Source organism: Diceros bicornis, chromosome 7 (assembly GCF_020826845.1).
Source record: "Diceros bicornis minor isolate mBicDic1 chromosome 7, mDicBic1.mat.cur, whole genome shotgun sequence".
In the NCBI taxonomy this organism is placed as follows: Eukaryota; Metazoa; Chordata; class Mammalia; order Perissodactyla; family Rhinocerotidae; genus Diceros; species Diceros bicornis.
The window spans coordinates 58415561-58432583 of record NC_080746.1 but is presented as its reverse complement, the minus strand read 5'-3'; positions in this window follow the sequence as shown (position 1 = coordinate 58432583).

Below are 17023 nucleotides of genomic sequence, written 5' to 3'. Positions count from 1 at the left end.
CGAGGGGCTGGCCCTCTGGCGTAAGTGCGTGCACTCCACTGCTGGGGGCCTGTGTTCCGATCCTGGGCCTGTACCAGGGCACTGCTTGTCAGGCCATGCTGTGGCGGCATCCCATATAAAGTGGAGGAAGATTGGCACAGATGTTAGCTCAGGGCCAGTCTTCCTCAGCAAAAAGAGGAGGATTGGCATGGATGTTAGCACAGGGCTGATGTTCCTCAAAAAAAAAAAAAAAAAAAAGCCAGGCGAGAGGCCCACCCTTATTACCAGCCAAAGTCCTTGGGGGATGAGAGAAGGGCTCCCAGAACACCCCCAACCCCAGTTTACCAGCACAGTGGGGAGCATGCCCACCCCCAGGTCATCCACTTTCCTGGCCACCCATTCTTTGCTTCACACAAGGACCACCTGTCCCCAATTTCTGCATCTACTCTGTGCCAGGGGGTTTCTTTGAGGTGTTTTCTCAAATTACTTTTTAGGTCTAAACTTTAAAACTGACAGCAAAACTGCTTCAAAAAGTTCTCCCACTGGTGTGTGAGATGACCTCTCACCCTGACACATCCTCTGCAGGGAGACCACGAGATCTCAGACTTGGGAAATGAGACAGGCCCGCCGCTCTCCTTAGTCCTCCCATGGCTCTCCACTGCCCTCAGATCAAATCCAAGCCCTCACTCTGGCCACAATGTCCCCTGCGCCAGTGCTCCAGCCTGCCTCCCTGTCACCTTGGCTTTCTTTGCAGCCCTCACACATTGATCTTTCAGTTCAGAGCCGGTCTCTCTGGCTGGAATGTTCATTCCACCCCTCCCCCAAAACAACAACAACAACAAACCTGGTTGTGTCCTGTTTATCCACCAGGTCTCAACTTGGACATAACTGCTTCCTGGAAGCCTTCCCCGATGCCCCTAGATTAGGTTGGGTGACCCACAGTACCTCCCTGTCATTTGGTTACTTGTGTCACCTTACTGAAGTATTTGCAATGAAGTATAAGGTCTCAGGGCAGAACTCTGTCCTCTCGTTGGTCACTTTGTCCCCAGCCCTACCACGGTGTCTAGCACATCACTCTGCACATGATAGGTCTTCTCATATCTGTTTGTTGAATGAATTAATGAAGGCTAACCTGAAGTCTTTGTGTTGGACGATCCTGCCCTTGTTTCCCCGGGGAAGGAATCCCCACGCCCACTTCCACTCTCCACTCTGAAAAGGCAACATTCTCCCCCCTTCATTCCCTCACTCTGCAGGGACAGAAGACTTCCTCCCTCTGGGCCAACCTTCTGCTTGGAAGGAAGTCCTTCCTCATCTGAGGAATTTGCACGTGGCCAGATCCCTTCCGCGGTGACCAAGCTGAGACAATGGAGCAACTGCAGCTTGCATGCAGGGACAAGCAGAGATGTGAGGGGAGGCGAAGAGGCCCTGGTTCCATTGTCTCAGAGACCATGATCTGTCCCTGTCATTTCTATAGTTTGGTCACTGAGCCAATAAATTCCTCTTTCTGCCTAAACGACTTCAAGTTGGGCTTCTGACACTTGCAACCAGGAGTTCTGAGCGACACAATCTGTAAATGTCTAACACCTTTACAGGCAATCAGTGGTAGTGATGATTAAAGGTTTATCGTAACATGCATGTTACAGGGTTAGCTGGGCAGGAGCTGGCCTTCCCAGGACTCAGAACTGTGGAGTTTGAGGTCCCTCTCTCTCCAGGCAGCCGTTTGCATCCGCCGATTGACACAGAAGCTGAGACACATTCCAAGAAAATGCTTTGAACCCTGTCCACTTTTGGGTTCAGGTCTTTCAGATGGTGGAGGAGAGGAGACTTTGGAGGCTGGTTGGCCGTGTGTGTGCATGTGTGAGTGAGTGTGTGTGTGTGTGTGTGTCCGTGTGTGATATAGCGGCAGGCAAGAGGACTTCTTGAGAACTTCCCATAAAGGAAGAAAGAGATAGGCATAGTGGGCTGGACTCTGCAAGGGCCTCCCACCAAGAGAGGCTGGTGGTTGAGATCTGACATGGGGACCTCATCGTGACTGAGACCCCTCCTCCAAATTCGCACACTCCTGGGAGAACTAAAAACGCTATGGCAGAAACACTGTTACAGCAATCTTGCTGAGAAGCCCCCTTGCTGAGCACAATGGCTTCACTTCCGTGAGTGATGGCAGATTTGGGAGCCTGGGTGCTGGGTTACAGCTCTGGTGCTGCCACAAACGAGCCGAATGACTTAGGAGAATTTACTCAACTACTCTGTGCCTCAGTTTTCTCACGTGTAAACTGGTTTATTTTAGTGATTAGGTGAATTACAATATATGAAGTGTTTGCATCATTCCTGGCACATAGTAGACATTAAATAAATTAGCTACCACCACCAGCCCTTCTCCCTCTCACCAAGTGACTGAGCCCCGTGGGACGGACAAACCCAGACTTCACTCTGGCCAGGCTCCCCTGATCTGTCACGCCTGACACCTGGACATGTCATCTAGACACGGACCCCTATCTTTGCAGCACAGCATCACCTCCACCCTCCGGATTTCAGAAGACATCAGGGCCCTGCAGAGGTGCCCAGCCTGACCTCTTGATTTTCGTAGGTGAAGAGACTGCGGCCCAAGGAGGGGTCCTGAAGGAGGAGTGAAAGTAAAAACAATGGGTGTGTATCGGGGTGGGGGGATCCCCCACAGAGGGAGTGGCATCCAACAGGGAGCCTGGGGAGGAGGGACAGTGGGGACTGTCCTTTCTCTTCTGCTCTGATCCCAGCTCTGGCACTGACTGGCTCTGTGAGCCTTGACAGTGGAAGCGCCATGAGAACAGGCGAGGAAGGACCCGTGTGCTGGAGAACTCTTGCTGCCTGTGGTCACGGGAGAACGGTAGCCTGGGAATTCCCGGGTACCAGATCCTTACTCCCACTTCTAGGAGCAGCCACTGATCTTAGCCTCCCCTCAGAAGTCTGAGCAAGGATCTCCTGGGCTCAGAGCGCGGCCGCCATGCTGATTTATTAATCCAGTGCACTCCTTGCCGGTCCTTCTCTCCTATGGGGGGAGAACGTGGAGCAGTGCCTCCTCCCTACCATTGAAACACATCTTCTCACACTCTGAAGCAATGTCCTCAGTGTCACCATTGTGCAACTACGATTGGAAGCCAAGCTTGATCAGACATCCACGTCTAACTTCTAATAAGGGATGGAGCTTATCTATCAGTGAAAAGTTAACACATCGTTAGGTCCTGCTTAAGGACCCTAGAACTCCCCTCACCCCCGTTTATCTACCAACTCCATAGGCAGCCTTCTTCCAAATCCCGTTCTCTCCTGCTATAACTATCTGGTCCAGGGAGAGTTGGAGGCAAACCATTAGCTGTATATTCTCCCAATCTGTCTATCAGAACCTATAGTCTCTTGTTCATCTCTCTGATATGGGGACAATCCTTGTTGACCATTCTCTTCTTCCCATTAGTATCTTAGGTTACCCAGTCTCCCACTAATTTCCATTTTTGTTTTTAGCTTCTAGCATTAGGCCTTCCCAAGGCCCAAAATATTCAGCCCTCAGGGACCCCTGAAGAATGAGGAAAGATCTTAATCCAGTTCTACAAATATTTTTTGAGCATCTGATCTATGATAGAACTTCATGGGGCAACTAGACACATGGGGATAAATTAATCCTGGCTGCTTTCTTTAAGGATCTCCCAGTCTGGTGGGCACATGGGCACTTATCTATGGGGAGGTTCTCCTTAGAATGTTTTAGTTGTCTTGGCAAGAGAATGGCACATGGAAGGTGAGGTGAGTTGACTCTTTTTAAAAAAAGGGAAGAAAAAAAGGTTTGATCCTACCAACCATGCCATATGTTGACAAGCTTATCCAAGTTTTTGTGCACGGGAGGAGACCTGCGTGAGGGCTGCCATAGTGGACATCTATGGTGTAGTCAGCCTAGCATGACTCTTCTGTTGGGAACTGTCTCCTCCATCCACATGGCTATCCAGGGAGCCATTGTTCTTACATGATCCCACCCTCAGCCATAACTGGTCCAGGCATGGGTACCTGTCCAAAGATGGGTCAATAAACCCTTTCTCATCATTCTTTCTTATTTGAATTGAGGAACAAGTCATTCTCTTTTGAATGACAAAAACTATAAATATTAAGCTCAAGAAATGTTTACAGCCATGTTCCCCATCAGGAGGAGAAGGAAGGTGGTCTGCAGTGAAGAATGAATAAATAAGAAGTCGAGGCAAAAGATATAGAGACTCACGTTAGAATTTAAAAGCCTAGTTCCAGTTATTCCTGAGACATCCTTAGTCTCTTTGCAAATTCATTGTTCAGCCCTTTATTGGATTTTGCTATCCAATACATTCTTCTTTGTGTTTACTCTACTTCAAGTTGGATTTCTGTCACTTCCAAACAAAGGGATTCAAATAAAAAATTGGTAAAAGGCATGTAGTGATGCAAAAAGCAGACCCCAAAATATGGAGCTGGCTCTGTTGATGTCGGGCGGGACGCAGTGAGAGTCTCTCCAACCTGAGCCTGGAAATGAGATGTCCTTGTTAGGTGGTAATGAACTAGCTGGGTAAGCTACTGCAGGTTGTCTCTTAGAACTTGACCTCAACTTTCCCCCTGGCCCTGTGGTTGTAAATTCAGAGGATTAAAAGTAGAAAAATGGCAAAGCATTGGACTACACGGTCTACTTTTGGCAACCTCAGGAAGGTACTTCCAGAGGGACAAGCAGAAGAAGAGCAGCGTGACAATGTGTAACTCTGCTGAGGAGGCCTCTGTCTGTGGCCCGCAATCTGAGGCTGCAGCAGGAGGATAATCATGTGCTTTGCAGGTTGGCCACAGTCAAGTCCTCTGCCACACTCTGAAGTGAATGCATCGATTAGGAAATCGTAAATGTCTGACAGGTGAAATGGGGATATTTGGGAAGATCTAGAGGAATTAGGGAAGTATGATTCTCTCAGTCCTTCTTGGCACCCTGGCCTGACAGAAGAAAGAGTTGACATTCCTTATCTTTTTTTTGACATCTGGCATCTGAAACCACTTTCTAAGTTAGGGGAATTCTCTACCCAAGAGATGCCAGATACTTGCTTTCTGAACTTCCCTCACAACCAGGATGCAGACACTTGACTTAGCCTCAGCCAATCACATGCATGGATCACAGACTCAGCTAAGGAATCTGTAGCGAGGACTCAGGGACCGTAAGAATTCCCTCCAGGGGCAGTGGGGTTGCAGCAAGATCTAGTTCTAGGGGCAGCAGGGCCCTCACAGAGCTTGTTCTTGGCAGCACTGAGGGTTCAGTGCCCACCACGTCAGCTGTGCGAGGGGCAGTGGTAGCAGGGCTGTCCTCCCGGAGACAACAATGCGGCTAAATTCAGGGCATTGTTTCTAGTTGTGTGGCTCTGTATCTGGTCCTCCTGTCATTCCAGTAATTCTCTGAGATATCTAACATCTTTTATAAATGTAATATATTTGATAAAATTATTTTTGCTTAAATAAGATGGAGTGAGTTTCTGTTGCTTGTAACTAATGACTCTGACTGATATAGAAATTTGTACTAGATTGGCTGAGGGCATCCAATTCTCAGAGAGCTGGTTGGAATCAGGGAAGAGTTGTGTGGCCTGGTTGGGACTAAAGGCAGTGAAAATCCAGAGATGGAGTGGCATTCAGAGGCAAAACAGTTCATTACCAGTGGTTACCAGTGGTCACCTGGAATTAAGTGTCCCTTGAGAGCATGGACTTGGGGGACTGTCAGAGATCAGTATAAAGGGAATGAGGAATGTAAGAATTGTGAGGAGGTGTGGAAAGCTGAAGGAGAGAATGAAAGAGGGTAAAAATCAAACTCCAAGTGTGCTCCCCTGTGAGAGTTAGAGCATTGTTTGGAAGAGGGACATGCTGGGGTGGTGATAAATGAGAAGATTTGGATGGAGCCCAAGGGCCCTCTATGAGTTTCGGTTAGGTTGGGTGTACATAAGGGAAAATCCAAAATAACAATAGGGTAAACAAGATAACAGATTATTTGTTCTTCACTTAAAGTAAGTCTGGAGGTAAGGAGTCCAGTGCTGGTGTGGCTGCTCCATGGGCATTAGGGACTCATAATCCTTCCTTCTTTCTGTTTCCTAGAGTGTGGTTTCTAACCTCAAGGTTACTTCATGTTCTAAAGTGGCTGCTGGAGTTCCAGCCATCACATCCCCAATCTAGGCAGCATGACTGAAGAAGAAAGAAAGCAAAAAGCACATCTCTCAGTGAGACATCTCCCTATAAAAAAACCTTCCAGAAGTTCCATGCAACACTTCTACTTCTTTTTTGCCCAAACTTAGTCATATGGTCACATCAAACTCAATAGAAGACTAGCAAAGGCAGGATTTTAACTGGGCACATTAGTATCTCAAATAAAATAGTCTTTGTTGCTGAGGAATGAGGAGAGAATGGATATTAGGCAGATGTATTAGGTATCCATTGCTGCATAACAAATTACTCCAAAACTTATTAGCTTAAAACAACATACATTTATTATCTCATGGTTTCTGTGGGTCAGGAATCTGGGCAGAGCTCATCTGTGTCTTCTGCTTCAGGGCCTCTCACAAGGCCGCAATCAAGATGCCAGATCCGCAGTCTCAAATGAAGGCTTCGCTAAGAAAAGATTGCTTCCAGGCTCACTCATGAGGTTGTTGCCAGGGCTCTTCCTCCAGGGCTGTTGGCCTGAGGGCTCAGTCCTTGCCAGATGTTGGCTAGAGGTTGCCCTGAGTTCCTTGCCATACGGGCCTTTCCTTTAGGGCAAGCACATAGGAAGAGCCAGACAGAATGCCAGCAAGACAGCAGTCTTTTATAACCTAACCTCACAAATGACATTCCATCACTTTTGCCATATTTTGTTCCTTAGAAGCAAGTTCCCAGGTCCTGCTCACGCTCAAGGGGAGGGGATTACACCAGGGCATGAGCACCAGGAGGCAGGGATGGCTGGGAGCCACGTCAGAAGCTTTTACTAGTTACCACAGCAGGCAACCTTTGTCGCAACTCCAAGCTCCCACTGAAGATAGCCAGCCCCCGCAGCACGCTCTCCCTGTCTAATGGGATCACTTCTCTCTTGTTTGAAGACCAAACTTCCCCACGGGGAATTACCTGGTAAGGAGAAGCCGTCTCCTCATGCCCCTTCCCCACTGACTTCATTGTCTCCACACTCATAACCAGAATCAGACCCCAACACGCCCCAGTGTAAAATAGGAGGTCAAATTCACAAGAAGGCTTTAAAAGAATTAAAGGATTTTTCAAATTTGTATCAATAAAATCTGGCAAACACATGTGGGAATGGATTCTGAGGGTGCTGGACCAGGGAGGAATAATTTAAAATTAGGCTGAATTGATCAATATGAGTGCATTCACCAGAGAGCCTGGATTCCATGTGCCAGTTCTAATGGGAGCATTTCTAATTTTTTTTTTGTAAGATGAGTTTATTTTTTCCTAGAGTCTATAATAACATCCTATTATACTCACTTTATCACATATCCACCCATCTATCCATTCTTCTAACCACCTGTCAATCCACTGTATTTTTTGATGCATTCACAGTAGGTTGCAGACATCCATGCACTTGGCCCCAACACTTCAGGGTGCACATCATTAAGTAGAGAAAAATATTATTTGTCAGTTTTTCAGGTAAAATTTTCATATAGTGAAATGCATAAATCTTAAGTGTACCATTCAGTGAATTTGACACATGCATACATCCATGTAACCCAACCCCTTACTATCACCCCAGAAAGTTCTCTCATGTCTCTTCCCAATCAATCCCAACCCCCACTCCCTTTAAGGTAACCACTCTTCTGATTCTTTTCCACTACAGATTTGTGTTCCATGTTCTTGAATTCCTTTGAGTACTCTTTGTGTGAACCTTCTTTTACTTAGCATAATGGTTTTGAGATTCACCCACGTTGTGTGTATCAATAGTTCATTACTTTTTATTGCTGAGCAGTATTTCATTGAATGAACTAACCTGTGTAGGCAGAATTCTAAGATGTCCCTCAAGACTCCTGCCTCCTCAGGTACATGCCCTGTATAGTCCCCAGTACTGTGACTATGATGGGGTATCACCCCCATGATTAGGTTATGTCATATAGCACAGTAGATTTTAAAAAGGGGGATTATTTGGGTGGATCTGGCCTAATGACATGAACCCTTTACATTTGGGTCAAGAGATCAGAAATAGTGAAGTCAGAAAGATTTGAAGCATGAGAGGGACTCAACAGGAGGAAGATTCTTCACTGCTGGATGGAGGGGTCACATGGCAAAGAATGTGGGTGACCTCTAGAAGCTGAGACTGACTTCCAGCTGACAGCCAGTAGGAAAACCTACAGTCCTACAACCGAAAGGAACTTAATTTAGCTAAGAACTTGGATGAACTTGGGAGTGGCTTCTTCCTAGAGCCCCAGAGAGGAACACAGCCCAGCTGACACCCTGAGATCCTGAGCAGATGAGAACCATGCCAGACTCTGACTTACAGAAATGTGAGCTAATAAATGAATGCTGTTTTAAGCTGCTAAGTCTAGGGTTATTTGTTACACAGCAGTAGAAAACTAATATAATACTGCAACTTGTTTAGCCATTCTATGGCTATGGGTTGTTTCTGGTTTTGGACTATTATGAATAGTGCTACTATGAACATGTATGTACAAGTCTTTTTTGTGGATATATGTTTTTTTTTCCCTCTTTAAATGGAATTGTTGAGTCATAGGGTAGAAGTATGTTTAGTTTTGTAAGAAACTGTCAGAACTTTTCCCAAAGTGGTTGTGCTGTTTTACACTCCCATGCATAATTTTTGTGAATTTTAGTTGCTCCACAACCTTTTCAACGTCAAATAGTGTCAGTATTTTTAACTTTATCTTTGAGTGTATAGTGGATTTAATTGCTTTTCTCAGTTGATTGACTGAAACCTGGATTCATTGATGAAGCTAAATGAAATTGAGATGCCAAGAATCCTTTGGTATAATGTAGAAGAAAGAATCCAAACACTTAGGGAGACGGGAATGTTGGTGTGGGTTTATAAGTGTGATTCATCCACCCCCAACTGTGTCCCCTGGGAGGGCCCAGACGACACTCTCTTCACCAAAGCATTGAGAAATATATTTGTGAGAGAGTGATGACATCTTTAGAAAGTGCTTGTAGTAACTGTTCTGTGTGCTAGGGATGCTGCAGGAAGACACTACAGAGGAAATGGGTTTCCTGATTTCAATGAGCATGATGGGACCCCAGGGCTGTAAAGGCAGTACTTAACTGCCAGGGGCAAGCTGGGCCTAGTTTCCATGATTGGCAGCTGTTCTGAGTGGTCTGACCTGCAGGGATGTTTGGTGTTTGATCATTGAGATCATTGAGTCCCTGGGACTAAAGAATATGGGCAGTTCACTAGGATCCTAACTAATTTGTAAAACCCCAAATCCTCTGGAATTGGTAAACAGACGGCCAACTTAAGACAAGACAGAAAGTTATGGTCTCTCCCCCAATTTCCAGGCCTGGGTTAGATCACAGACTCAGAGGCCCTTGAATGAAGTGAAGGCAGGTACACTTAAGGAAGATATATAAATATCTGTCTATATATTCCTTAGAGGCTTCTGCAGTGGAACTGTGGTCATATCCCAAGGTAATTGTTATGGGTTGAACTGTGTCCCCCAAAAAGATCTGTTGAAGTCCTTCCCCCAGGTAACTGTGAAATAGGTGACCTTATGTGGAAATAGGTTCTTTGCAGATAAAATCAAGTTAAGATGAGTTCATACTGGATTAGCGTGGGCACTAATCCAATGACTGAGGTCCTTATAAGAAGATGGAAATTTGGACATAGAGACACACAGAGAGACCACCACGTGGGGATGGAGGCAGAGGTTGGAGCGATGCAGCTGAAAGCCGTGGAATGCCAAGAATTGCTGCTAACCACCAAAAGCCGGGAGAGAGGCATGGAATAGATTGTCCTTCAGCATCTCCAGAAGGAACGACCCTGCCAGCACCTTGACTTTGGACTTTGGTCCTCCAGAACCATGAGAGTATAAATTTCTGTTGTTTTAAGCTGCGCAGTTTGTGGTACTTCATTACGGCAGCTCTAGGAAACTACAGTCTTGCGCCACATAATGATGTTTTGGTCAAGGACAGACCACACATACGACAGTGGTCCCGTAAAATTATAATGGAGCTGAAACGTTCGTGTCGCCTAGGGATGTTGTAGCTGTCGTAATGTTGCAGCGCAATGCATTACTCACATGTCTGTGGTGATGCTGGTGTAAACCAACCTACTGTGCTGCCAGCTGTATAAGACTATAGCACATACAGTTATGTACAGTACATAATCCTTGATAATAATAAACGACTATCTTACTGGTTTACGTATTTACTATACTATACTTTTTTTTGTTATTTTAAAGTGTACAGGGCTGGCCCCGTGGCTCAGAGGTTGGGTGCGCGTGCTCCGCTGCTGGCGGCCGGGGTTCGGATCCTGGGTACGCACTGACGCACCGCACCGCTTCTCCAGCCATGCTGAAGCCACGTCCCACATACAGCAACTAGAAGGATGTGCAACTACGACATACAACTATCTACTGGGGCTTTGCGGGGGGAAACAAAAAAGAGTAGAATAAAATTATCCTTAAAAAATAAATAAAGTGTACTCTTTCTACTTACAAAAAAGGTTTATTGTAAAACAGTATGCTGTTACACCAGCAGCAGCCTCATACATCTCGTGTTTACTGCATCTCTTGATTGCATCATTTTCTCTTGTGCTTTATTTAATCTCGTGTTATTTTGTTCACATGGCCCCTAAGCATACAAAGTCCACTGCTAATGTTGCCAGTAGGAGGCCACATTGAGTGACTGACCTGGAAACGAAATTAAAAGTGATTAAAGACTATAAACATGGAAAATCAGTGCGGTTATTTTAACCTACAAAGGTTAAAATCAGTCCTCACGAGTCAGGCATGTCCCATTCCACCAGAGTTACCATCTCGAAGAACAAGAACAAAGTGATGGAAGCTATTAAAGGATCTGCTTCATTGAAGGCAATGAGACTAACAAAAATTCGAGAAGGGCCTATATCAGACATAGAGAAACTTCTAATGACCTGAATTGAAGACCACTCATAGAAGGATATCCCTTTCAGCACCATGATGATCACAGACAAAGCAAAAAATTTCTTTGCCATGTTGAAAGAAAAGGCTGGACCCGACTACAATGTTGAATTTACTGCTAGCTCTGGTGGTTTAAAAGATTCAAGAATCATTATTCATTACATAATGTGAAAGTGAGTGGTGAGTCTGTGAGTGCTGATGTGAAGGCAACTGAAGAATTTTTGGAAACTCTAGATAAGCTGATTGTGGAGGAAAATTACTTGCCAGAGCAAATATTCAATATCGATGAAACCTCCCTATTCCAGAAACGGATGCCTGATAGGACTTTCAACCATAAGGAGGCCAAGGCAATGCCAGGTTTCACGACTTTTAAGGACAGGATAACAGTCTTATTTGGGGGCAGTGTTGTAGGCTACAAATTGAAACACTTTGTGATCTGGCACAGTGAGAACCCCAGGGCCTTCAAGCATATCAATAAGCACACACGCCAGTGTACTACAGGAGCAATAGGAAGTCATGGGTGACCCAGCTTCTCTTCCAGAATGCCCTCCTGAATTGCTATGCCAGCGAAAAGAAGTACTGTTTGGAGAATAACATACTTTTCAAGATTTTGCTTATTGTTGATAATGCTCCTGGACATCCTCCTTTTATTGGTGATCTTTGTCCCAATATCAAAGCGGTGTTTTTCCCTCCAAACACCATCTCTTTGATCCAATCTAGTTATAGCAGCTTTTAAGGCCTACTACCTGAGGAGGACCTTTGCCCAGGCTGTTGCTGCAACTGAGAAGACACTGTTGCAATTCCAGAAGGATTACATCTATGACTGCACCATGAACCTTGCTTGGGCTTGGGGTCATGTTACCAAGGAGTGTATGAATGGCATCTGGAAGAACACACTCAAGAGGTTGGTTCATGACTTCAAAGGATTTGCCAAGGATGAGGAGGTTGCAAAAATCAACAAGGCTGTGTTTGAAATGGCAAACAACTTTAACCTGGGTGTGGATGAGGATGACATCGAGGAGCTCCTAGAGGTAGTTCCTGAGGAATTGACTAATAAGTTGTTGGAACTAGAACAGGAACACATAGCTGCAGAAGAGGCAAGAGAAAAGGAAACTGCAGGAGAAGAAAAAGAAGAACCCCTCCCAAAATTTCCTAGTGAGGGGTTTAGCAGAAGCGTTTGCAGACCTCAACAAGCTCTTTAGAAAGTTTGAAAACAGGGACCCCAACACCGCGCTAATGTAATCTGGCTTGCTTCTTGAGCTTCTGCGATCCGCCATGAAAAAAACCTGCCTTGGGTAGCTGTTGGTTCAAGGAAAATGAGAAAACATGGGGAGACCTGAACCTAAACCTCAGACTAGAGCCAAGCCCAGCAAGCCCAGCTATATTGACTGAACCCTAGCCACTATGTAGACCTGTGAACACGAAAAATCTTTGTTGTTATAAGCCACTGAGATTGTGAGGTTTTTTTTTTTTTTTTTTACTGCATTGAAAAACTAGACTAACATACCTCTGTCCTGCTGCACAAATCTGGACTAGTCATTGCTCTGCAGAGCTACTGTCATGGGATATCCCTTTGCCTATCTATTGAGCCAGATCTCCCATTTACTGAAGTCTGTGACTTCCTTTTTCTTGGTTTATTTCTTTGTTTTAATGGAGCACATCCTCAAGTAGCTTCCTGAGAATGGGTGCATGGTAGGAATATCTTTTGAGACTCTGCATATCTGAACATGTTTATTGGGCCCTCATATTTGATTAATAATTTGGCTAGGTATGGATTTATAAGTTGAAAATAATTTTCTCTCAGAATTTGAAGGCATTTCACCATTGTCTTTCAGCTTCCTGTGCTGTTTTTGAGGGATGTCATTATGATTCCCTGTTCTTCGTATGTGACATTTATTTTTCCTTTGGAAGCTTTTAGAATCTTCTTTATGTCCTGAGGGTTCTGATATTTCATGATGATATGCCTGGGTGGGAATATGTTTTCAACCACTGGGCGTTTGGTGGGCCCTTTTAGTCTGAAAACTCGTCCTTCAGCAATAGGAAAACTTCTCGTGCTATTTATTTGATAATATTCTCTCTTTCACTTAATCTCTCTTTCTTTTTGAAACTCCTATTACGTGGATGTTGGTCATCCTTAATTGCTTTTTCTAAATTTATTTGTTCTCTCACATTTTCCATTTCTTTTTTCTTTCTTTTTTTTTTTTTGGTAAGGAAGATAGGCCCTGAGCTAACATCTGTCCCCATCTTCCTGCATGTGGGATGCCACCACAGCATGGCTTGATGAGTGGTGTGTAGGTCTGCACCTGGGATCCAAACCTGTGAACCCTGCTGAAGCAGAGTGCGCGAACTTAACCACTATGCCACTGGGCCGGCCCCTCCATTTCTTTCTGTTCTACTTGGGGAGATTTTCTCAGGTTTACCTTCCAATTATTTTAAAGATTAAAAAAATAGCTAACATATCTTAAAATTCCAAAAGTTATTTCTGTTCTGTTATTGTTACTTCAAAAAAAAAAAGGATCTTGTTTTTGTTTCATGGCTATATTATTTTCTTTTTTCTCTCGAGACAGTATAGATTTTGGGGGAAGTTTTCCTCTATTGTTTTCTGTATCGTTTCAGCTTCTTTTTAGTTTTCTTTTTCTCGGTTGTGTTTTTGTCTTTCCTGCTCAAGCTTTCCTCACATGTCTGGTGACTCTTGTTTCCTTTCACATTTGAGTGAGGTAACAAAAAGTGTGTTGGAAGCGCTGTGTGTGCACAGCTTGTGAAATGTAGTTTCACTGTATGGTGATTGGATAGGGACTCAGCTATTTTTTTTGAGAATGGCAAATGTTGCATCTATAGATCCTTTCTCTAGGGTCATTTAGTATCTCTAGAGACAAATCTTTCAAGGTTCCGCCCAGGAAGGGAATGTGCCCGGTTGCCATTGTTCTTGGAGCTACATAAGCAGAAGGGGCTGGGGTATGATGTAGACTTGTTCTCAATTTCTCTGTTTTGGGCACAGCCCTTATTCCGTTTTTTTTTTTGCTGTTCCTGGTGGTCCTGAGCCTGGAGGCCCTCTGGTTGCCTTCCTCCCCAACTAATGCTTCAGTGTCCTGTCCCTGTGGGGAAGGGGTAATTGGCTGACCAGGATGGAAGAGGAGACCTAGAAGTCTTACTGCATTTTTAAAATAAACTTTCAACTACTTCCTCTATTTTCAGCTCCATATTTCACCTGACATCCTCACAGCACCTGGTGCTTTACAGTCCTGAACTTCTCTGGGCTTCTGTGTTGTGAATTTGATTCTTCCTTTTCAACACCCACTCTGTAGCTACTGAGTGTTCAGTTTTCCTAGTTCTATTTATTTTGCTCAGTTCTGCTTTTTCTATTCACTTTTCAGTTTCTACATGTAAAGGAGTACAGAAATGTATTAGAAGAGTTTATAATTTCACTGACTAAACTCCAAATAAAAATACATGCACTAGGCCAGATGATTCAAAAAAGTAAGAAATAGACACCGGCCCGTGGCCTAGTGGTTAAGTTCAGCATGCTCCACTTTGGCTGCCCAGGTTCAGTTCCCAGGCACAGACCTACACCACTTGTTGGTGGCCATGCTGTGACAGCAACCCACATACAAAATAGAGGAAGACTGGCACAGATGTTAGCTCAGGGCGAATCTTCCTCAGCACACACACACAAAAAAGTAAGAAATAGAAAGTAAAGTATAAATGAAAAGTAAAATCTTCCTCCTTTCTTCCCCTAGGCCCTCTGTCAAAAGGTAACCTTTGTGAACATTTCCTTGACTTCTCTTACAAATTTTTAAAAAAGCCTATGTGTGTGTGAAAGTGCACATACACAAAGAGGATAAAACTATACAATATATAGACTAGATTTACCCATAGTATTCTGGGGGCTATTTCACTATTGGCTCAGGCAGATTCATCTTGTTTCTTGTTAGCTGTACAGTATTCCATTGTAAGGATGCATCATAATTTATTGTGATGGACATGTTGGTTTTGAAACAATATTTCTAGAGCACGAGGCAAACTATAAAGGATCCCTTCTAGTAAATTCTTTTTGTAGAGAAAACAATTATTTCAGGGCAATGAATACTTATCCATTAATTTTTCAGGTCTGTACATTTGTATTTTAATACATCAACCTTTCTTAAAGTGATCTCACCTGTAAATGACAGATGGCTACATATATAGTTACAGGGGTTTCAGGTGAAATACTCAGCGATCCAGAGAGCAAAATTATTGGGAATCTTTTGGTTGCAAGAAACAGAAATTCCACCTGAAGGGAAACTCCAGCTAAAGGAAAAAGGAAAGTTGGTTTTAGGGAAACTCTGTTGTCTTGTAGAACCTAACAGCTGGTGGGCTTCAGGGAAAACTGGGACCAGGGACCCAGATACCATTGGAACTCTCTCTGACTTTTAGCTCTGCTCCTCTCTGCTCTCTGTTTTTAATTCCTGTCAGCAGATCAGTTTCCTCCACTATTCTGGCCCTCAGAGTAGATAACTTGGCTACAGACAGCTCCAGAGCTGTACATCTTAGTTAGGCACTCTAAGGAGAGACTTGGGCTCTTTCTCAGCTCTGGTTTTAAAATTTCTGGGGGATGGGACCAGCCCTGTGGCTTAGCAGGTAAGTGCGCACGCTCCGCTATTGGCGGCCCAGGTTCGGATCCCGGGCGCACACTGACACACCACTTGTCCAGCCATGCTGAGGCTGCGTCCCACATACAGCAATTAGAAGGATGTGCAACTATGACATACAACTATCTACTGGGGCTTTGGGGAGAAAAAAGGAGGAGGATTGGCAATAGATGTTAGCTCAGGGCCGGTCTTCCTCAGCAAAAAGAGGAGGATTGGCATGGATGTTAGCTCAGGGCTGATCTTCCTCACAAAAAAAAAAAAATTCTGGGGGCGAGGGGAGACTGATTGGCCCAACTTGGGTCAGGTTGTCACATTAGGACCAATAAAATGTATCCAGGGAGTAGTGTTATAGTGTACCAATATGGCACAAGCTTGGAACGCATTTGGATGGTGGGAGGGGACTGGGGGAGAATGTTGCTATCAGAAAGGGAGCGCTGGGCAGACTGTCACCTAGGGGTCTGTCTCTACTGAATCTTCTAATTCTTTGATGGAGACTTCCTGGAAGGGGTAAGATTTCAGTGGTGCCATCACTCGAAGAAAATCTGAGCCCTTGGTAAATGTTTTATAATGACCATGCCAAAGGTTCCTTGGGTCACAGAGGAGAGATCCTACCCAAACATAGATGTCTTTACTAATTTGGAGCCCTTTGAGCACACCCTTCTCTGGGCCTCCAAAGCTGTGTGATCCTTCCAAGCAAAAATGGAAAGCAGTAGGCATTACTGTTAAAACAAGGCCAGGCCTTGCCTACAGGAGGTGGTACCTCAGAGTCTTCATTTATGGAGATCTACATTTCTTTATGTAGATCCAAGTTTCTCTCTGATATCATATTCCATCTTCCTGAAGAACTTCCTTTAACATTTCTTGTAATGCAGGTCTGATGGTAACGAATTCTATCAGCTTGTATTTGTCTGAAAAAGTATTCCACTTTTTCTTTCTTTTTTTTTTTTTTTTGGTGAGGAAGATCAGCCCTGAGCTAACATCTGCCAATCCTCTTCTTTTTTGCTGAGGAAGACCAACCCTGGGCTAACATCTGTGCCCATCTTCCTCCACTTTACATGAGACGCTGCCACAGCATGGCCTGACAAGCGGTGCATCAGTGTGCGCCCGGGATCCGAAGCTGGGTCGCCAGCAGTGGAGCGCGCGCGCTTAACCACTATGCCACGGGACCAGCCCCTCCACTTTCATTTTTGAAACATCTTCATTGGGTATAGAATGCTGAGTTGACAGTTTCTTCCTTCAACACTTTTTATTTATGTATGTACGTATGTACGTACGTATGTATGTATGTATGTATGTGACGAAAACAGCCCTGAGCTAACATCCATGTCAATCCTCTTC